Source organism: Lissotriton vulgaris, chromosome 3_1 (assembly GCF_964263255.1).
Source record: "Lissotriton vulgaris chromosome 3_1, aLisVul1.2, whole genome shotgun sequence".
Classification (NCBI taxonomy): domain Eukaryota; kingdom Metazoa; phylum Chordata; class Amphibia; order Caudata; family Salamandridae; genus Lissotriton; species Lissotriton vulgaris.
Genome location: NC_141689.1, coordinates 1,354,701,954 through 1,354,723,647, shown reverse-complemented (window position 1 = coordinate 1,354,723,647; position 21,694 = coordinate 1,354,701,954). Strand labels below are relative to the sequence as shown.

Genomic DNA, 21,694 nt, shown 5'->3' with positions numbered 1-21,694 from the left:
CCAAACCCACCAACACCAAACAGAGATCCAACACAAACCACCTCATATGCATCCTTCTCAATACCCGCTCGGTTCACAAACACGCCATCGACCTTTGGAACCTACTCAACACCATCTCCCCGGACGTCGCCTTCCTAACAGAAACCTGGATGAATGCCTCATCTGCTCCAGACATCGCCATTGCCATCCCGGACGGCTACAAGATCATCTGCAAGGACCGTACCAAGCAAACAGGTGGAGGCATCGCCATCGTCCATAAGAACACCATCCGCGTCTCAACCAGCTCAGAAAACAACCTCGCTATCGCCGAACACCTCCACTTCCAGATCCACACCGACCCCAAGACCACTCTCAGAGGCACCCTCCTCTACAGGCCCCCAGGACCCGTACTCAATTCAGCGAAGACATCACTGACTTCATCACCCCACACGCCCTACCCTCAGAAGAATACATTCTTCTGGGAGACCTCAATTTCCATCTGGAAAAGAGCAACAACAGGAACACTACAACCCTCCTGGACAATCTCGCCAATCTCGGACTCAAACAACTTGTTAACACCCCCACCCACTATGCAGGACACACACTCAACCCTATCTTCACCTCCAGCAAGCATATCTCATTCACTCACTCCACAACCCTCCACTGGACGGATCACAGTTGCCTCCACTTCATTTACAGTAAGACCACGATCCACAACCACCCTCAGCCAACACTGCGAAGAAATTGGAACAAAACCACAATCGACCAAATCTCCACATCACTTCTTCAGAACCCCCCTGCCTATTCAACGAACCCTAGCCAAGCCGCCACCAACTTCACACAATGGTTAACCCAAACCGCCGACAAACTAGCACCCCTGAAAAAACATCAAATCAAGCAAGGAAGCAAGAACGCCCCATGGTTTAATGATGACCTCAAGAAATCCAAGAAACTCTGCCACTCCCTTGAAAAAATCTGGAAAAAAGACCTAAACACTATCACCCAAGCCGCCTTCAAAAACGCCACCCGCAAACACCACCAACTAATCCGGACAGCCAAGAAATCAGCACTCACAGACCGACTAGACAACAACGCCCACAACAGCAAGGAACTTTTCAACATCATCAAAGAATTCACCAACCCCACCGCCAGCTCCAATGACATCACCCCCTCTCAAGTCCTCTGCGACTCCCTCGCCTCTTTCTTCCATGACAAAATCGCCGACATTCATAACAGCTTTGACAACCAACCCGTAACCCAGTCAACCCCTCTCACCTCCGAACCTGTACCTCCCCTGAATAACCTTCTCAACTGGAACCCAATCACCACAGAAGACACCATCCGCCTAATGAACTCCATCCACTCCGGATCCCCCACAGACCCTTGCCCCCATCACATCTTCAACAAAGCAGACTCCATCATCGACCCCATCTCCGAGACGTCATCAACTGCTCCCTCAAATCCAGCACATTCCCAGAAAAATGGAAACACGCCGAACTCCGCGCCCTTCTGAAGAAACCCACTGTTGACCCCACCAAACGAAAAATTACCGCCCCATCTCGCTGCTCCCCTTCGCTGCCAAAGTCATTGAGAAAGTCGTCAACAATCAGCTCACCGCCTTCCTCGAAACCAACAAATCACTCGACTCCTCACAGTCTGGCTTCCGAGCCAACACAGTACCGAGACTGCCCTCATCGCAGCAACAGACGACATTCGAACACTACTGGACAATGGAGACACAGTCGCCCTCATCCTCCTTGACCTCTCCGCAGCCTTCGACACAGTCTGTCATAGTACCCTAATACAACGCCTTAACAACATCGGAATTCAAGGAAAAGCATTAGACTGGATCATCTCGTTCCTCGCTGGAAGAACTCAGAGTCCGGCTCCCCCCTTTCAAATCAGAGGCCACCGAAGTCATCTGCGGCGTACCGCAGGGATCTTCTCTCAGCCCTACCCACTTCAACGTCTACATGAGCCCCCTCGCAACCATCGCACGTCAACACAACCTCAACATCATCTCCTACGCTGACGACACGCAACTGATCCTCTCACTCACCAAAGACCCAACCATCGCCAAAACCAACCTCCATGAAGGGATGAAAGAAGTAGCCGAGTGGATGAAGCACAGCCGTCTGAAACTGAACTCGGACAAAACGGAAGTCCTCATCTTAGGTACATCCCCTTCCGCCTGGGACGACTCTTGGTGGCCAACGGCCCTAGGAAAATCTCCCATACCGACGGACCACGCACGCAACCTGGGCATCATCCTGGACTCCACTTTTTCGATGACCAGACAAATCAACGCTGTCTTCTCGCCATGCTTCAACATCCTATGCATGCTCAAAAAAACATTTCGCTGGATCCCCACCAAAACAAGAAAAACGGTCACCCACGCACTGGTTACAAGCCGTCTGGACTACGGAAACACCCTTTACGCCGGCACCACCGCAATACTGCTGAAAAAACTCCAACGTATCCAAAACGCCTCAGCCAGACTCATACTAGACATCCCCCGCACAGACCACATCTCCTGCCACCTGAAAGACCTTCACTGGCTCCCCGTCAACAAAAGGATAACGTTCTGCCTCCTCACCCATGCACACAAAGCCCTTTACGAACTTGGACCTGATTGCCTCAACACACGCCTTTCCTTCTACACTCCCACCTGCCAACTGCGTTCGTCCAACCAAGCCCTCGCCGCTTTACCGCGCATCCACAAAGCAACCATGGGAGGAAGATCCTTCTCCTACTTAGCGGCCAAAACCTGGAACTCCCTTCCCATCCACCTCCGCATTACCCAAAACCACCTAGCCTTCAGAAAACAGCTTAAAACCTGGATATTCGATAGTGAAACCTCCCCCCTCCCTCAAGCGCCTTGAGACCCTCTGGGTATGTAGTGCGCTATATAAGTTCTGACTTCACTTCACTTCACTTGACTATGCAAGGTGGCATGAAATGTACCCCTTATGCAGACTGAGTGGCACTGGCAAGTGCACCCACCCAGCCCCAATCTACTAAATCCTGTCTGGGATGTGGTCACATCTCCCTGTGACAGGATACCTATTGTTCTGCCTTCCCCTGCTCGAGCTTGGCTCAGAAGCGGAGAGGGCAGAATCGTGTCTCTGGTAGGCAGCAGCCATGTTGTACTGTCCGGGTCTAGTTGACTGGTACTGGGAGCATGGAGAGCCTAACGGAGGGCTCTTCCAGTGCTTGGACTCATACCTCCCACACCATTTACGGTGTTGGGGTATGATTTCAACATATTTGATACCAAACATGACAGGGTTAGTTGCAGCCCCTGTATATGGTATATGGGTGTCCTGCTCATACACGTGCACCCTCAAACTGCCTTCAGGATTGTAAAGGCCTGCTTATAGGTTTTAAGTGCAGTGACCCTAGATATATGAAACCTATATCTTTCGTAAGTGGTGCTAGCACCAGCTTACATAGGCTGAGTGGTCTCCCATGTGTGGCATAATACATGCTTCAGCCCCTGGAGGACCTCTGGGGTACCTATGCCCTGGGTACCTTAGGACCATATACTAAGAACTGATAAGGGTACCTCAGTACCCAATCTGGGATGTCCCTAAGTACTGAACATAACAATTTAGGGGAGAAAGCAGAGAGACTAGGGTACTGATTAGTGGGATCACAGTCAGACTAGTCAAAAACAGCTTAGTACCAGGCAAAACGTGGGGATAATCATGCAGAAGGTTACTACTTTTCTACAATGATGCAGTGGAATTGGGCCCCATGCAGTCACAAGTGGCTGAGATAAAATCACAATTCTTTCCATCACAGCCTCTGAGAGTCTCTTTGGTCAACGTTCCCATTCTAGGAACTCCACTTTATCATTACACTTCTGAGCCATCCATTGTGTTATGTGCTGTAACTGTGTAGCTAAATAATATGGCTTAAAATCTGAGATACCCATTCTGCCCTTACCCATTTTACCCAGAGTTGACTTCCTGCTGCCATCTTTCCCAGTACTAGGCAATTGAGTTCCCAAAAGAGAGTTAGGTCAAGAGCTACCATGATATTTACAAATTGGCATAGTGAACATGATAGCAACACAATCTTAATCAGATCCAATGCATCCAGTCAGAGATAAAGATTGTTCTGTACATTTTTCCAGAGAGTAGACCTGTATCAATGTGATACATTCATACTCCTAAAAAGTTAAATGTAAAAAGGTTCCCAGTAGTTGTCTTCGATGTAAACCATCAATTCTAGATACGAGAGCTGTACTGAAACTGAAAACACTCAACTTTCCCCAGATGACAGTAGTTTGGATAGGAGACCAAAATCATTCACCATCTACATCACCAGGTTGAGATGTAACTCAGGGTCCTTAATCTACAGAAGATTATCATCTGCAAATAATTAAATAGCATGTTGATTCCCCCTATTCCCCAATATTAAACCCTCTGGCAAATTCCTCCTGTCAGAACTAGTATCCCGGTGATTCCATGGCTGAGGCTAATGAACAAGTTACTTACCTTTGGTAACGATCAGGTGTTTGTTAAGCGGGACTACTCGCCCTGAAGGCGCTAGGGGTGTGGGGGGGTGCAGGTTCCATTCCATTAAGGAGGGGGTCTGTCGAAGAGCCAGGTTTTGAGGTTTCTTGCGAAGATGGGGGGCGATGTTATCTGTCTGAAGTGGGGCGGAAGGTGGTTCAGGCTCTTGCCGCGCGGAAGGAGATGGAGCGGCCAACCCATCTGGTCTTTCTGGTGCGGGGGACCACGGCGTAGAAGAGCTGGGCTGATCGTAGGGTCCTTTGGGGTGCGTGGAATTTGAGTTAGCTGGTTAGGTATGCTGGTCCGGTGTCGTGGAGGGCCTTGTGAGCGTGGGTTAACATCTTGAAGGTGACTCTAGCTTCGATGGGTAGCCAGTGGAGTGTGCGCAGGTGCTGGGAGATGTGGCAGTGTCTTGGCAGGTTAAGGACCAGTCTTGCGGCAGCATTTTGGATGTTCTATAGCTTGTGATTGAGGTTTTTGTTTATTCCAGCATAGAGTGCGTTCTCGTAGTCGAGCCTGCTGGTGACCAGGGCGTGAGTGACAGTCTTTCTGTGTTCGAGGCAAATCTATTTGAAGTTCTTACGTAGGAGGCAGAGGGTGTGGAAGCAGGTGGACGAGAAGGAGTTGATCTGGCAGTCCATTTTGAGCTCTGAGTCCCGGATGATTTCCAGGTTGCGTGCGTGGTCTGTGTGGGTGGGCGGGCTTCTGAGGGCGAGGGGCCACCAGGTGTCATTCCAGGCGCTGGGGTTGGGTCAATGATGAGTTCTTCCGTTTTGTTGGTGTTTAGTTGTAGGCAGCTGTTTTTCATCCATTTAGCGACGGCTTCCATGCCTTCTCGAAAGTGGTGTCTGGCGGTGTTGGGTTCGTTGGATAGGGAGAGGATGAGTTGGGTGTCATCTGCGTATGACACAATGTTGAGTCCATAGGTTCTGACTATGGGGGTGAGCGGAGCCATGTAGACGTTGAAGAGTGTAGGGCTGAGGGAGGACCCCTGGGGAACTCTGCAGGTGGTAGTTGTAGGGTCCAAGAGGAAAGAGGGGACCAGCGGCGTTATGCCATGGAGGAAGGAGCGGATCCAGTCGAGGGCCTTGTCTTGGATCCCTGCATCGTGGAGTCTGCGTATTAGGGTGCGGTGAGAGACTGTTGAACGCCGCTGAGAGGTCGAGGAGGATTAGGGCTGCTGTGTCTCCTTTGTCCAGTAAGGTACGGATGCCGTCTGTTGCGGCGAGGAGGGCGGTTTCCGTATTGTGTTTTTTTCTGAAGCCAGATTGGGAGGAGTTGAGGATGTTGTGCTCTTCGATTAATGTGGCGAATCGGCTGTTGATGACTTTCGCTGGGAACGGGAGCAGGGAGATGGGTCTGTAGTTTTTGAGGCCTGTGGGGTCCGCCAAGGGTTTCTTCAGGAGGTAATTGATCTCAGCATGTTTCCAGTCGTTAGGGAACGAGGCGGTTACCAGGGAGTGGTTAATGGTGTGGAAGAGCATGGGTGCGATGGTGTCGGCGGCTTAGTTGAAAATGTGGTGGGGGCAGGGCCCGTGGGGGCCCCGGAGTGGATTAACTTCATCATCTTCAGTGTGTCTTCGGTGGTGAGGGCTGTCCAGTTGTCAAACGCTGGCTTCAGGGTGTTGGGGGTGGTTGGTGATGTTTCAGTGTATTGGTTGTCTTTGTCAAAGTTGTCATAGATGCTCTTGATTTTGTGGTGGAAAAAGGTACTGAGTTTGTCGCAGAGGTCTTGTGAGGGAGGAATTTCGGTGAACTCGCTGGTGGGTTGGGCAAACTCATTGATTATGTTGAAGAGTTCTTTGCTGTTGTATGCATGAGTAGAAATTCTGTCTTCAATCGCTTTTTCCCTTGTTTTTCTGTTGAGTTGGTGGTGGACGTTGGTGGCGGCTCTGGAATTGTTGTGGGCTTCTGTGGATTTGGTGTTCCTCCAGGCCTTTTCGAGGTGGCAGCAAGTGCATCTGGACTCTCGAAGTTTGGTGGTGAACCATCTAGCTTTCTTGGCGATATATCTGTAAGAAACATAGGTTAGTTATAGATTCCTTACCTTAGAATTACCCCCAGGCGTCAGACTGGATCCGGAAAGTATTTCATCAGCAGTACCTTTCCGCATCGGAAGGTGGTGTCGGTCGACTCCACATTTGTCGTCAGCGGGGAGGTATGATTCCAAGGTGTTTGACACCAAACACAACATGTTTCTAAGCAGCCGTTGTAAAGTTAGCATTTACCGCAAGGTTATAATGCACTAAGTATATATGGGTTGGCTGCATCACAGACAACCCCGGAGAATAGATTCCAAAGGCTGCAGAGGGGCCCTACTCATGCAGGGGCACCCTCTCAATCAAAGCCCAGGACCGTGTCTTCAGGATTGGTAAGGCCTGCCATAGGGGTGGCTGATAGGTTTATATGTGTAGTGATTTAGAATAGATATAGGGAACCTATATCTATGTAAGGGGTGCATACACCTCCTTGCACAGGCTGCAGTATCAGACCTGTGGTGTAATTTTGAATGGTCTCTCAGGGGTTGCACAATACATGCTTCAGCCCCTGAGAGGCCTCTGGGGTACCTATGGCCCTCATTACATGGTGTACCATATACTAGGGACTTATTAGGGTACCCCAGAATCCAATCTGGAGTGTACCTAAAGTACATGCAATCAATTTATAGGATAAGGCAGATAGACTGGGGTCTTGAATAGCAGGATCTCAGTCAGTCTAAGTCGAAAACAGTGATACATCAGCAAAACGTGGAGGTAACCATAAGAGGCAGATCCTACTCTTCTACAGTCGCCGGGATGACATTTTAAACAACAGTCCTTGGCATATGCGTTATTCACAAACTGCCATGCACTTTATGTTTTTATGCACATTTTATGTCTCATATAATTGTATTTCCCATTCCAGTACCTAAAGCTCAAAATTTTGCCCAGTGTAGACCTGCTTTTCTTTTTCTGCAATTATTGGATAATCTTTTGGTGTGCATGTGTGTCAACAGCTTTCTGTTGGCCCTATTAGGATCAGGAATAAGATCGAATCATGAATTCCAAATACTCATTTTTGTATGTCAGCTTGTTACACTATAATTTATTTTTTATACTTATTTTATGTCTTTGCTAATGTATTTTATTATATCTAATATGTTACCTGCTTGCATTGTTTTTTATTAACCATAGTAAGTTGAAAGTATGAATTACTGTCTGATTCACAATAGGCCTTTCAGTGGATTCCTACACCTTGTTCATACCAGCTCTGAAAGTCTAGCTTTTCCTATGTATCCCAGCATCTCTATCAAGGAGCATGTAATAAATAAAATCCCACTGGTGTGGCAGCAGATCGGCCTCCTGTGCAAAACTGAACACTTTCTATTCTAATATACCATCCATTCAGTCATCCAGTCCCATGCACTTGTTCACATATTCTTAAGTCAAGTTCTGCTCCTGACTTAATCATCCCACTATCACACCCTTCAAAGGCATTGTCCACTGTGTTGCATACCTAGAGAATGGGCAACACAAATATTATCACAGTTGCTGTACTACACACAGGAGTATATTCACAAGAGCGTGTGATAAGTACCGCAAGAGTAGAGTAACGCAACTTTCAACATCGCAGCCTATCGTGGGAAAATAACCCTGTGTCAACGTGGAATTCACAACAAGGCGGTAGCATGCGATAGCCACCAGATAACACGGCAAATGTCCATGTGAAAATCCACGCCGTAAAAATGCGATGCGGGAACACAAAAAAACATGCGATGAGAACAACCACGGCACAAAAAGTAGCGAAAACCAGCCACAGGCCTGCAAATCCCATGCGTCTGGCGGGACAATGCATCATAAAAACCCCGGCAAAAAATTACCAGAAACAAGCCAAAGCACATAGCAACACAGATGCACCCTGACCCAGCGCAGAGGCCAACTAGAACCCCATAACCCCCACAGACTACCAGCAAGGAACAAAGGAGAAGAGGGAGAGGAAGACCACAGGAAAACAAGACCAGCGTCACGGAGAATGACAGAACACTAACAGCAACTGGCCTACTAGCAGACCACCTGGAATGCCAATAGTTGACGTGACTAACTAAACCAGGCACCAACTCGCTGCCAACAGGAAGGCAGCAACGGCAACAGGAGGTGGCCGTCCAGCGCCACCAGAGGAGCTGGAGGAAACCCAGCCCACAGTCATCAGTGTGGAGATGGAGCAAGGAGTAGGGAGTATGGACACAGCTCGAGAGGACCTGACACAACACCAACAGGGAGTGCAACGAACAGGGCCTGGGGGGACGGGGGGAGATGTGCACAATGGCAAACATGCACAACGAGGCGTAGCACACTACACACCCACAAACACCCAGGCTCATGTCCCAGATCGCCCGGCACACTGCAGCACACACACATTGCACGGACAGCACTCCCACATTGACGACAACGTGTAACTATGCGCATAGTCGACACTGCAGAACAGAGAACACAACTGGCTCCGCATATGCACCAAAACATTCCCACTACAGCTGACAGAGACTGGAACAGTGAAATGGAAATGTACGTGTACGACCTCACATTCATCATGTAGTCCCAATGTACACTTACCCGCAGAAGAATCCAGCACCCCCCAAACAGTCACAATGTACACGCCCTACAACAGCACATGGATATCCCACGCAACCCCCCACCAGGACCCGGACAGCCAAGCTACTCAGGGGAGAACAACGAGCCTGCAACAGACTACACAGCAGCATGCACCCGCAAGCACAGCTGGCTCACAACACTTCACCCACCCACACATGGCACCCCAATGGCATGTGTCAGCAGGCCAAAAGGAGGTGGCTCAACAGGTGTGGGTGGGGCCGAACCCATGGAATGTGAACCAGGACACATACGTAGTGGTCTTTCACCTTTCAGGGCCCACCCACACCCCACTAAAGGAGGCCCAAACTGCATTAGAGACAAATGCAGATGCACATTCACAGCACAGAACCACACCCAGCGTGCCAACAGCAGTCACACACCCATGCTGGCTGTGCGTACGATGGCCCTGGCCACTCCCCTCACTAATTGAGGGGGTGATGACAAAGCTACGTGTCCAAGACCCAACCCGCTGCCTCTGATGATATGCCTGCATGATGTACACTTATTATAAGAAACAACAGTGGCTCCAGTGGGAAGATACTTAAATGCTGATTCAAGAATTGGCGAAAGGTTCATGTATATATGCAGGGATTGGGGTGAGATGTCAGATAGAGAAAGACACATAGACACACTGTCTCCCTCTAACAGAACTGGGATTGCCCTAGTAAGTATTTTACTTCACCTGGACACGGTTGATCACATGCACAACATTTACTCTAGCCAATTCGAAATCAGGTATTCATCCTGCCCCTTACCATTAAAAACCACACCACAGATTCAATTTTGGACAGCATATCTAAATATATACCCTTATTTCCCAAGATGTCCCCCACACTGTAGGTCCTGAAGAGACCCTACGGCCATACTAGGGTCGAAACGCCGGCGTCAATTGAGAAAAAGCTAACCATTGCAACTGGCATTCTATCATCATATAGATGTTATGTACTTGAAAAATGAAAAAAGATAGTGGTCGCTTTTTGTAAACCACAAAGTGTATCTGAAACTTCACATATATTGTTATATAAATGTTTTTTTGGTTCATAATTTCACTTGGGACACACTACACAACTGTAAATATTTCTTGTAAATCGTTAAAAATTGATTTTCTCTGAAAAATTCATTTTCAATACAAACATTGAAGAACCGAATCAGTGTGTCTACGTGTCTTTCTCTATCTGACAACTCACCCCAATCCCTGCATATATACGCGAACCTTTTGCCAATTCTTGAATCCGCATTTAAGTATCTTCCCACTGGAGCCACTGTTGTTTCTTATAATACTTAATCACCCAGGCTCCCTTGTGAGTAGGGTTCCCTTGTTTTTACTTTACGACTATGCATGATGTACACAGCACAATGTAAAGTCGTAGGGCCCAGGGCCCACATGCATACTACAAGACCACAGGGACACAAGCAGAGATCATGTTGAACAGGCTACGGGCACATGCGCCTGGCCCCTTTGTTGGCAGGGCCACATGTACAATGACACCTGTGCTGGATGCGTGTTGGGTGAGTGTAAGCCAACATACACAGAATGTCTGGTGTTGGCAACCACTTGGACAGTGGACACCAGTGCAACGGAAACAGAAGCAATACAGAGTCAACTGCTGAGCAACATGGGGTGTGCCGGATAAAGTCCAGAGGACAGCCAACATGCAAACAGAAGTGTCGTGAGTTTCAGTGCACTGGGCTGTGGACAATAGAGATGAGCGGGCTCGTGTGCAGAAAAAGTCTCAGATTGTGTCTCTTCGATACCTTCCAGATGCAGATGCAGTGGGGTGTGTCAGACCTGCATCATCTTCCCCATCAACGTCTCAGGGCCTCAACACTGTTTGAGGGGACATACCTTCGCAACAGCTCCACAGCACAAAACACAATCAGCAACGGACACTGGCCTGCGGTGCACTGAGTCACTGGCACCTGGAGTGCTGAGCAGGGTGTCAGGCCATTGATGGCATCCATGACAGGTCTGAGCAACTCCGTAAGTCTGTCAGGACTACTGTTTTGACTCTAGCAGATGGCATTTGGAGGTGGTCCTTGCGGTGGTGGCGTGTGCCTTCTGCAGTGATGCATCGTCCCGGCCGGTCTGGATTTGCTTTGGTGTGTGAGCCCTGGTGGGACGCATTTGGGCCCAGAGGCTACGTACAGCAAAAGGCCACAGAGTCATGTCATTGATGACCCCAAGGCCTACGCCTCAGGGGCCAGCCTATGTCTCCGGAGAAGGGGTCCCGGACAGGACCTGCACAGATTTAGTGGTCCCGTATGCACTGCGGCCAGCACAGGCACCCAGCCACGGGACGGTGACTTGCAGTGCAGTCAGATGGGCCATGCGACCTGAGCGGGTAACCATTATTGTCCGAGATGTATGTTTCAGAGTGTTTCGGGAGGAAGTGGAAGGTGTCCTCCAGGGCAAGACACCGAAAGATTTGATTTTATCCAGAAGCAGCAAATGGAGGAGTGGAATGCGACAGCCCGTTGCCGCCACCAATTCCATATCAGTTACATGGGGGTGAAAACTGCCCCCTAGTCCATAGGCTCAGACGCCACCACTGTTCGAACAGAGAGTGTCCATGAATGTCGGGAAACAGACTTGGTGGAACCGGGGCTGAGTGGGGATGTAGACTGCGATGATGCCGGTACACTGATATGGACTCCGCCATTGCTGAATCATGACTCTGTGACCTACTGGACTGCAGTATAGGTTGTAGGAAGCGATCAGCAGTGGCCCACAGCCACGTATCTTTGGCTCGCGATACACAGTGCTAGTGACACCAGGGTAGTTGTCGGTAGTGTACGAACAACTCCGTAACGATGATCCTTTTCTCTCTGCCAAGATGCAAGGCGACATATTTACAACAAGGGGTTGTGAGGGACAGAGTCTCTGAATTAAACAGAATACTCTCACCCAGTCAAGAGATCAGGGCTAGATCCAACACCGTTTTTTAGCTCACTGCACCATCCCAGTTTCAGAACCTGGCTGTATGCAAATTAGTCTGTTACTGTCCCAGTGCATGATGGGAACAGGGCAAACCAAACTACAAAAGCCAATTCTTACACTGGGAAGGAAACAAGCTACCGGGGACCGGTTTCTGGCATTTCAGCCGTCTTCGGCCCGGCTTGCTTGAATCCTGATGGTGCAATGAGCAAGGGACTCACATCTGAGTATACCCTTCCACGCTTAGGGTGGACAAAATATTTACAACAAGGGGTGGTGAGGGACAGAGTCTCTGAATTAAACAGAATACTCTCACCCAGTCAAGAGATCAGGGCTAGATCCAACACCGTTTTTTAGCTCACTGCACCATCCCAGTTTCAGAACCTGGCTGTATGCAAATTAGTCTGTTACTGTCCCAGTGCATGATGGGAACAGGGCAAACCAAACTACAAAAGCCAATTCTTACACTGGGAAGGAAACAAGCTACCGGGGACCGGTTTCTGGCATTTCAGCCGTCTTCGGCCCGGCTTGCTTGAATCCTGATGGTGCAATGAGCAAGGGACTCACATCTGAGTATACCCTTCCACGCTTAGGGTGGACAAAATATTTACAACAAGGGGTGGTGAGGGACAGAGTCTCTGAATTAAACAGAATACTCTCACCCAGTCAAGAGATCAGGGCTAGATCCAACACCGTTTTTTAGCTCACTGCACCATCCCAGTTTCAGAACCTGGCTGTATGCAAATTAGTCTGTTACTGTCCCAGTGCATGATGGGAACAGGGCAAACCAAACTACAAAAGCCAATTCTTACACTGGGAAGGAAACAAGCTACCGGGGACCAGTTTCTGGCATTTCAGCCGTCTTCGGCCCGGCTTGCTTGAATCCTGATGGTGCAATGAGCAAGGGACTCACATCTGAGTATACCCTTCCACGCTTAGGGTGGACAAAATATTTACAACAAGGGGTGGTGAGGGACAGAGTCTCTGAATTAAACAGAATACTCTCACCCAGTCAAGAGATCAGGGCTAGATCCAACACAGTTTTTTAGCTCACTGCACCATCCCAGTTTCAGAACCTGGCTGTATGCAAATTAGTCTGTTACTGTCCCAGTGCAAGATGCAAGGCGACATCCTCTTAGGCCTCTCCTTGCGTGCAATGATGTGTAATCTGCCTTTGCATACTAGATGTTAAGTTCCAAATCTGTGACCTACTCGAGCACAGCCCAGGCCAAGAGCAGTGTAGGCCAGAGGCAGCGATCAGCACCGGCCATTCACCGAGGGTCGCTGGCATAGGTTGGTGGCCCCACCGGCCCGCGTACTTCAGGTTCAGTGGCACCACGTGTCCTGTCACCTCTGTGACCCGGCTTTCGTTCAAACAAACAAGTTACTTACCTTTGGTAACGCTTTTTCTGGTGGATACCGTATCTGCCTGTGGATTCCTCACCTTGTGACTATCCCCCTGGGTCAGCAACATTCGGAATTTTTTTTGTAGCTCCTCATGCCGACGTGGACGACGTCACAGAAGCACGGCATCCCGCACGGCTCTGCTGGCGTCACTGAATCCATAATAAGGCAGCGTCGGCGTGATGACATCAGTTACGCCCTTTTTTCCGTGCCCTCGAGGCACACGGACGGACCGACAACAGTAGATATATATACACAGTATACACAGTACAAAATAAACACGGTAACATACACAGTGTGTAGAAAATGCATTGAAAGCAGATAGAAGAATACACTTCCTTTGAAAGTAACATATAAACATTACCACAATTGCAGGTATACAAGGGTGGACAACGGTGAGGCGGGTGGGCTAGTGAGGAATCCACAAGCAGATACTGTATCCACCAGAAAAAGCGTTACCGAAGGTAAGTAACTTGTTCTTCTGATGGAAACATCTGCCAGTGGATTCCTCACCTTGTGAATAGATCGCCACAGCAGTCCCACTCCCGGAGGAGGGTGTCCACCCTTCTATACCAAGAAATCCTGAAGGACGGAACGAGCAAAGTGTCCGTCCCTCCTCACCTCTGCATCCAGACAATAATGTTTTGCGAAAGTGTGGAGGGAGGCCCAAGTTGCCGCCCTGCAAATGTTCTCCACAGGAACACCCCTAGACAAAGCAGATGTAGATGACTTTGCCCTAGTAGAATGAGCTCTCAAACCTTCAGGAGGTTCCTTACCGGCCAGGGAGTAGCAAATCTTGATACACAAGACCATCCATCTAGACAGCGTGCGCTTGTGCACTGCTCTGCCTTTCCTGCAGCCAACAAAACCCACAAAGAGCTGGTCATCAATTCGGAACTCCCTAGTTCTGTCAATGTAGAAGCTCACCACCCTCTAAGGGTCCAAGCGGTGAAGCCGCTCCTCCTCCTTGGAAGGGTGAGGGGGAGGATAGAAGGTAGGGAGGGTAATGGACTGCCCCAGATGGAAGGGAGTTACCACCTTCGGCAGAAAGGCAGCCCTGGTCCTGAGTACCCTTCTTTCAGCATGAATGGCCAACAACAGGGGTTTTGAGCTTAGAGCTTGAAGCACACTTACCATCCTTGCTGAGGTAATGGTAATCAGAAAGACCATTTTACAAGATAAAAACCTCAAGGGACATCTGTGCAAAGGATCGAAGGGTGAACCCATTAAGAAATTAAGGACAAGATTCAAGTCCCATTGAGGCACAATAAAAGGAGTGGGAGGACATTTATTCGTAAGGCCCTTTAAGAACCTTAAACCAACAGGTGACTTGAATAAGGACGGCTGGTCCGGCAGGCAAAGGAATGCCGACAAGGCCGAAAGATAACCCTTCACTGTCGCTTCAGCAAATCCTTGCTGAGCCAAAGAGAGTGCAAACTGAAGAATATCAGACAAGCGAGCCTTCAAGGACTTCTCTCCACACCATGAAACAAACTTGGACCACCTATAAGAATAGATAGACTTGGTAGAATGCCGCCTGGCTGACAAAATAACATCCACCACGTCAGGTGGGAGAGAAAAATAACTCAGGTTGCCCCGTTCAATCTTTAGGCATGTAGGTGTAAGGTCTGGAGGTGGGGGTGTATAACCTGCGACTGCGAGAGGAGGTCTGCCCTGAACGGGAGACGGAGTGGAGGGCACGAGAAGAGGTGGAGAAGATCTGTGTACCACACCCTTCTTGGCCAATCCAGTGCGATCAATATGACTTGGGCCCGGTCTTGGCAAATCTTCCTCAGAACCCGAGGAATCAAGGGTATGGGAGGAAACGCATAAAGGAGTTGCGAGTCCCAACTCATCTGAAACGAGTCCCCCGAAGCTTCCTGCATCGGATACTGGAGACTGCAGAATGACGGGCAGTGAGCATTCTCGTGAGTGGCAAACAAGTCCACCCGAGGAGTTCCCCACGTCCGCAAGACGTAACAAACCACCCCCGGATGAAGCCTCCACTCGTGGTCGGCTGAGAATTGTCGACTGAGACTATTTGCACGCATGTTCAGAACCCCGGCAAGATGATTCGCCATCAGACAAATCTGATGGTCCTGAACCCAGGACCAAAGTCGCAAGGCCTCTCTGCAGAGACAATGCGACCCTACTCCTCCCTGCTTGTTAACATACCACATCGCGGTAGTGTTGTCCGTCAGGACTTGCACCGACTCACCACGAAGGGAAGGGAGGAAGGCCTTGAGTGACAAACGTATCGCCCGTAATTCTAGAAGGTTGATGTGAAGCAACCTTTCCTCTGGAGACCAAATACCCTTGATCTCCAGATCCCCCAGATGAGCACCCCACCCTAGAGTGGATGCATCCGTTATCACTGTGGCCACCGATGGAGGCAGATGGAAAGGCTTTCCTTGAGACAGATTGCCCTCCACGCTCCACCAAGACAGATCCGCTGCAGCTTCTCTGGAGATCCCCACACTTTACCTGAGATATCTGTTGTGCTGATACCACTGCCTCCGGATGCACCACTGGAGCGCCCTCATGTGCCAGCATACATGGTTGACCAACAGAATGCAGGAAGCAAACAGACCGAGCAGGCGAAGGACCTTCAGGACTGGAACAACCGCTCCATTGTAAAACAAGGGAATCATTTCCTGAATGTTGAGAATCCTTTGTGGAGGAGGGAATGCCCGACACACAGTGGTATCCAGCACCACACCTATGAACAGGTTGCACTGAGAAGGCACCAGGTGAGATTTAGGCACGTTTATCGAGAAACCCAATCTGTACAACAACTGAGTTGTAATTTGTAGATGATGGAGCACCTTCTCTGGCAACTCTGCTTTGATCAGCCAGTCGTCCAGATAAGGGAATACCAGAATCCCCAACCTTCTGAGATGGGCTGCCACCACTGCCATCACCTTGGTGAAGACTCGAGGTGCAGTAGTAAGAACAAACGGAAGACTCGCAAACTGGTAATGTTGCGATCCCACCGTAAGACGGAGATACTTTCTGTGCGACTTCAGGATTGGGATGTGGAAATACGCATCCTGTAAGTCGATCAACACCATCCAGTCTTCTTGCTGCAGCGCTTAAAGAACCTTAGCAAGGGTGAGCATTGATTGGACGAAATCTGCCATCCTTCTTGGGTATCAGGAAATACTGGGAGTAGCATCCCTGACCCCTTTCCTGCTCCGGAACCACCTCTATCGCACCTTTTCTCAGTAACATCAGGACTTCCTCCTGCAGGAGAAGCAGGTGGTCCTCCGTGAAAAATCCTTGGCAAGGAGAGTAATTTGGGGGGAAATTCCCGAAAGGGAAGAGCATACCCATTCTCTACAAGATTGAGAACCCAAAGGTCTGATGTGACCGATTCCCAATCCTGCAGAAAATGAGTAAGCCGACCCCCCACAGGACCGACATGATCCAGAATGGTGGATCTAGGGCTGCTTTGCTGTGGCAGGAGGGGGGTGGGAAGTGGAAGAGGAGGAGCAGAGGCTTTACGACCTAAAGCACGGCTCCTGTTTCTGCCCCTGTAGGATTTACACAGGGAATTCTGCTGCTGCTGCTGCTGCTGTGGCTGTCTGTAAGAGCAAAAGGAAGACCTTCCAAATCCTCTGAATCTCTTATTTGAAGATCCTCTGGTTTGTAGGCCTAGAGACCCCGCCGTCGCCTTACTATCCTTGAACCTTTCCAAGGCCGCGTCTGCTTCCTTGCCAAACAGACCCGAACCATCAAAAGGAAGATCTATCAAAGACTCCTGCACGTCAGGAGAAAACTCTGAAGATTTCAGCCAAGCAGCTCTCCTAGTGGCAACAGATGACCCCATGACCCTTGCCACAGAGTCCGCCGTATCCAATCCTCTCTGGATTACCTGGTGAGCGGCAGCCTGTGAATCTGCTAGAACCTGACTGAAGTTCTGCCTGTCCTCTACAGGTATGTTTGGAACCAACAGCTTTGCGGAGTTCATAAGAGCGTGAATATAACGCCCTATAAGGCATGTCACATTCGTAGATTTTAATGCCATGCTGGCCGATGGAAAACCTTTTTCGCTGATTGGTCCAGTTTCTTTGACTCCCTATCACTTGGTACTTAAGGGAAGGCTCCTGTAGACTGCTTGGAGCAAGCTGCCTGAACCACCAGACTCTCAGGAGATGGATGTGAAGACGAAAAGTCCGGATCACCAAGTGCAACCCTATACCTTCTTGCCAAAGTCTTTGATACTGCAGGAGAAGAAAAGGGCTTACGCCACTCCGTAATAGCCTCATTAAATGGAAGCATTGGCTCTACAACCGAAGAGGGAGAATGAAGCACCTCCGTTAAGATATTAGATTTAAACTCTGCAGTAGGCAAATTCAAATCCAATAGCTCAGCCGCTTTTTTAATGACTGTATGGCACGGTGCAACATCCTTTGATGGGACATCAGGAGCTGAAGAAAGCTCCCACTCTGGAGATAACTCCAGGCCACTTGCCTATTTGAGCTCTTCAAACAGGTCTTCAGATTACTGCAGCTCTCCCTCCTCCATCTCCTCTGCTGGATACCTTTGCTCCTCCAGTAGTCTTTGAGCCTCCCGCCTAGACCTCATCCTCTGGATCGGCGTCGATGGAGCCACAACCGACTCTGATGGAGTCGTGCTCGGATCCGGGGGTACAGCCTGGAACGGACAAAGTCGAGACGGAATCAGAGCCGGAGAAGATGGTACCTGCGTCAATGACTTTGGCACCGGGAAGTTCCAGGAAGGCGCCGTCGGCATAAAAGGCATAAACAGTGCCTGTGCATAAGCCTGCAGGACACCCATGTTTCTAGGCCAATGGACCTATGGGACCAGAGGGTGCACTAGAGGGGTACATGGCTCTTGAGAAGATGCTGTACATCGCATTCAAATAATGCGTCGGGTCTTGTCCCGGACCTGGAAAGGGCGGGTATGGACCCATAGGCTGCTCCTATTGTGGAACAATCGGAGTCTGGATCACCGGACCCGAAGGCGGATCCATTGGCGTCGAACACACTTCAGGCAATGGAGCTTCAACCTCCCCTCGAGATGGAGAGTGTGACAGCGCCGGAGAAGGATTCGAAGCCGGCGCAGGGGAATGCTCCGGGGAAGGCACTGGAGAAGGTTCACCTTGCGACTCCGGATTCGAAGGAACAGGAGAAGAGAGAGAAATAGTCCTTCCGATATCGATGACTCGGAGACCTCGACTTCGGATCTGTCTCTCTTCCAGAGTGACGTCGAGATCCATGCTTCTTCTTCTTGTGCTTCTTCTTAAAACCCGAAGCATGACCCGAATTCAACCTCAAAGCCGACCTCGACCTCGAGCGGGATCTCGAACGCCTTCTACCTTTCTTCCCCTTCATTTTTCGCCACAAGCAGCATTGCTTCTCTCTCTCGCAGCGCCTTTGGGTTCATTTTATTACAGCTGGAGCATCCTTGGACGTCGTGGTCAGATGAAAGGCACCAAACGCAATCCTCATGCTCCACATGGCTTGAACCCTGATTTCCTCGAAGACATGTCAAAAGGAAACAAAATTTAACTTGCAACAAGTAACAGTAACAAAGTATTACACAAGCTACTGCAGATCCCAAGAAAAACCGTTAGTGTAGACTACGTGGAAAAAAGGAACTGATATCATCGCGCCAACGCTGTCCTATTATGGATTCAGTGACGTCAGCGGAGCCGCGCGCAATGCTGTGCTTCTTTGACGTCGTACACGTCGTCGTGAGGAGCTACAAAAGAATTTCTGAATGTTGCTGACGCAGGGGTATATTCACAAGGCGAGGAATCCCCTGGCAGATGTATCCATCAGAATGAGCCACATCTTCCTTTTACTCCTCTCCGTGTGACCACTGGTGTGGACTCAGCCATTCGTGATTCGCTACTAGGTGCTGGATGTGAGACCTACTAGTCCGCAGGGTAGTCCTGGTCCCTCATCCATGTTTCACCGGCTAGCATTGAACAGGGTTAGTGGCACCACGAGAAGCGGGCTGGCATTGGACAGGGTTTTTGGCAGCACGGCTTGCCGGATGGCGTTGGACAGGGTTTGTGGCAGCACGGCTCACCGGATGGCGTTGGACAGGGTTTGTGTCAGCACGGCTCGCCGGATGGTGTTGAACAAGGTTTGTGGCAGCACGGCTCGCCGGATGGAGTTGGACCGGGTTTGTGGCAGCATGTGTCGCAAGATTCACATATGGCACTATGCCTCATGGATCGAAGGGGGTCTGGTGCTGTGGCCGCTCTCCCGGGTTTGGGGTCACTGCCATTCAGGAGCCAGGACACAGTCTCACATATGGGGCCCACTTGGTCGCAGAGGTTGCCGGTAGAATATGTAAACGAGAAAGGAGCAATGTGGGCCAACGTCGGGGGACAGCGGTGGTCTGAAAGGCTGGCCGGGTCGCGGGCCTCAGCCTTGGAGCTTACACTGGAATCTAGTGGGCCCTCCATGACACACGCCGGTGTCAGGATGCTGATTAGTGCGGCCTGGCTGCGTAAGGTCGGACCTGACAGGCTTGTGGTCCAGCGGGCCGGGGTATGGCAGGCGCACAGGATCTCAGGCAACTCCGCTACCGAGGACGGCTTCGGCCTCATGGCGGGGTAGGAGGCACCGCCCTGGCAGAGACGGTGGGCTTTCCGGAAGAGGACAACACCCAGGGTTTTTTATTCACATCCCTACGCTGGCCTGGCATACACTGGCCTATCCCACTTTGCTCACACTTACGGGGGCGTAACAGGCAACATATCCGCAAGGATCCCCACTGGCTGGGGTGACATGGTTGCGTCCACTGTCCACTACACTCCATTCACCAGAGGTGTATGTCACCGTGGATATAGGTGTGTTCTGCATACTGCGGTACGTTCAGCACTTTGCCGCCACTCTTGGTATTGTGTACTTTCCCAATCATGGTTCTACTGCATCCTTCACACATGCCTGGTTGCCTCCTCTCCCCACATTCGTCTATTGTGTGGCTGAGGTGCCATGCCGTTGATTGGTCATGTTCACGGCTTGCCCAGGTTACCATTGTGAGTTGTTCTATTGTGTCTGGTGAGTAGGCATGTTGTTGTCCATGTTGGTTCTGGACTTGGAACGTGTGCATTGCCAGAGTTTTGGATTGCATGGTAGTGGAGTTGAGGTGAGTGGGGTGTTAATTGGGAAGTTGCCAAGGGGCTGTGCATTTCCCTTGGTGCCATCCTGGGCCGGCTGGTTGCTGTTGGACTGTCGGAGGGTGAAGGGATCATGCACACTGGCTGTGTATTTGGATGCAATATTGGTGAAGGTCCCACAGTGTTCTGATGTTGCGTGCACATAGATGTGTGAGGTGTGCTTCCTGTTGCACTGATTGTGTGCTGTGTCACCAGGGGGCACAGGTGGGACATGGGTGCAGTGGATTGCCCCCAACATGTGCGTGCATCCGGCTATGGCGTATGGTCCTTGCTTGGTCTCCAGCGGTTCCTGCGCATTCTGTTGGCTGTACGGGGACTGAGGTGCCAGGATGATGGTGATGTCCAGGACAGGTGTGGGGTTATTATTATTATTATTAGCGGGTTTATATCGCGCTAGGATCATCTCCCGGAGGAGTATCTCCGCGCCTTTGAGAAACCTTTCAGCTTGTAACAATAGGTAGGCAGATGGTAGTAATTAATTAGGAAATAAAAAGGTTTTTAACTGTTTCCTAAATAGGGGATACTCCTGACAGAGTCTCAAAGAGAGAGGAAGGCTGTTCCACAATCTTGGTCCGGCAATGGACAAAGCTCTTCCACCTTGTCTGGTCTTTCTGGCTCTTGGAACTTGTAAAAGACCTTGTTCACTGGATCTCAAGGATCGAGCGGGCCTATAGAGAGAGAATCTATTGTTTAGATACTCTGGGCCTTTGTTCTGGAGACTTTTATGTATAGTGCATCCTATCTTGTATTTCACCCTTTGTTTGATAGGCAGCCAATGTAGGGTGTTCAGAAGAGGCTTCGATGGTGTGCGGGGAGGCTGATTTAGGACAAGACGGGCCGCCGTATTCTGGACTACCTGCAATCTCGCGATAACTCCCTCGTTGACTGACAGGAGCAGCCCGTTGCAGTAGTCCAGTCGACTCAGTATAAGGGCCTGCACTAACGTTCTCCTAGTTGTGTCAGGGAGCAAGGGGAAGACTTTCCTCAGCATGGCGATCACATGGAAGCATGAACCCACTACTTGATTGCTGTTTTGTTTTAAAGAGAGTTCCTGGTCCAGTCGTACACC

General features: G+C 50.0%; 1 protein-coding gene across 1 annotated transcript in view; it reads right to left on the bottom strand.

Annotated features, from left to right (window-relative positions):
• The window catches only part of DNAH6 (dynein axonemal heavy chain 6), a 2,460,712-nt gene that overhangs the window by 663,588 nt on the left and 1,775,430 nt on the right, over positions 1-21,694 (bottom strand). The window lies entirely within an intron of this gene.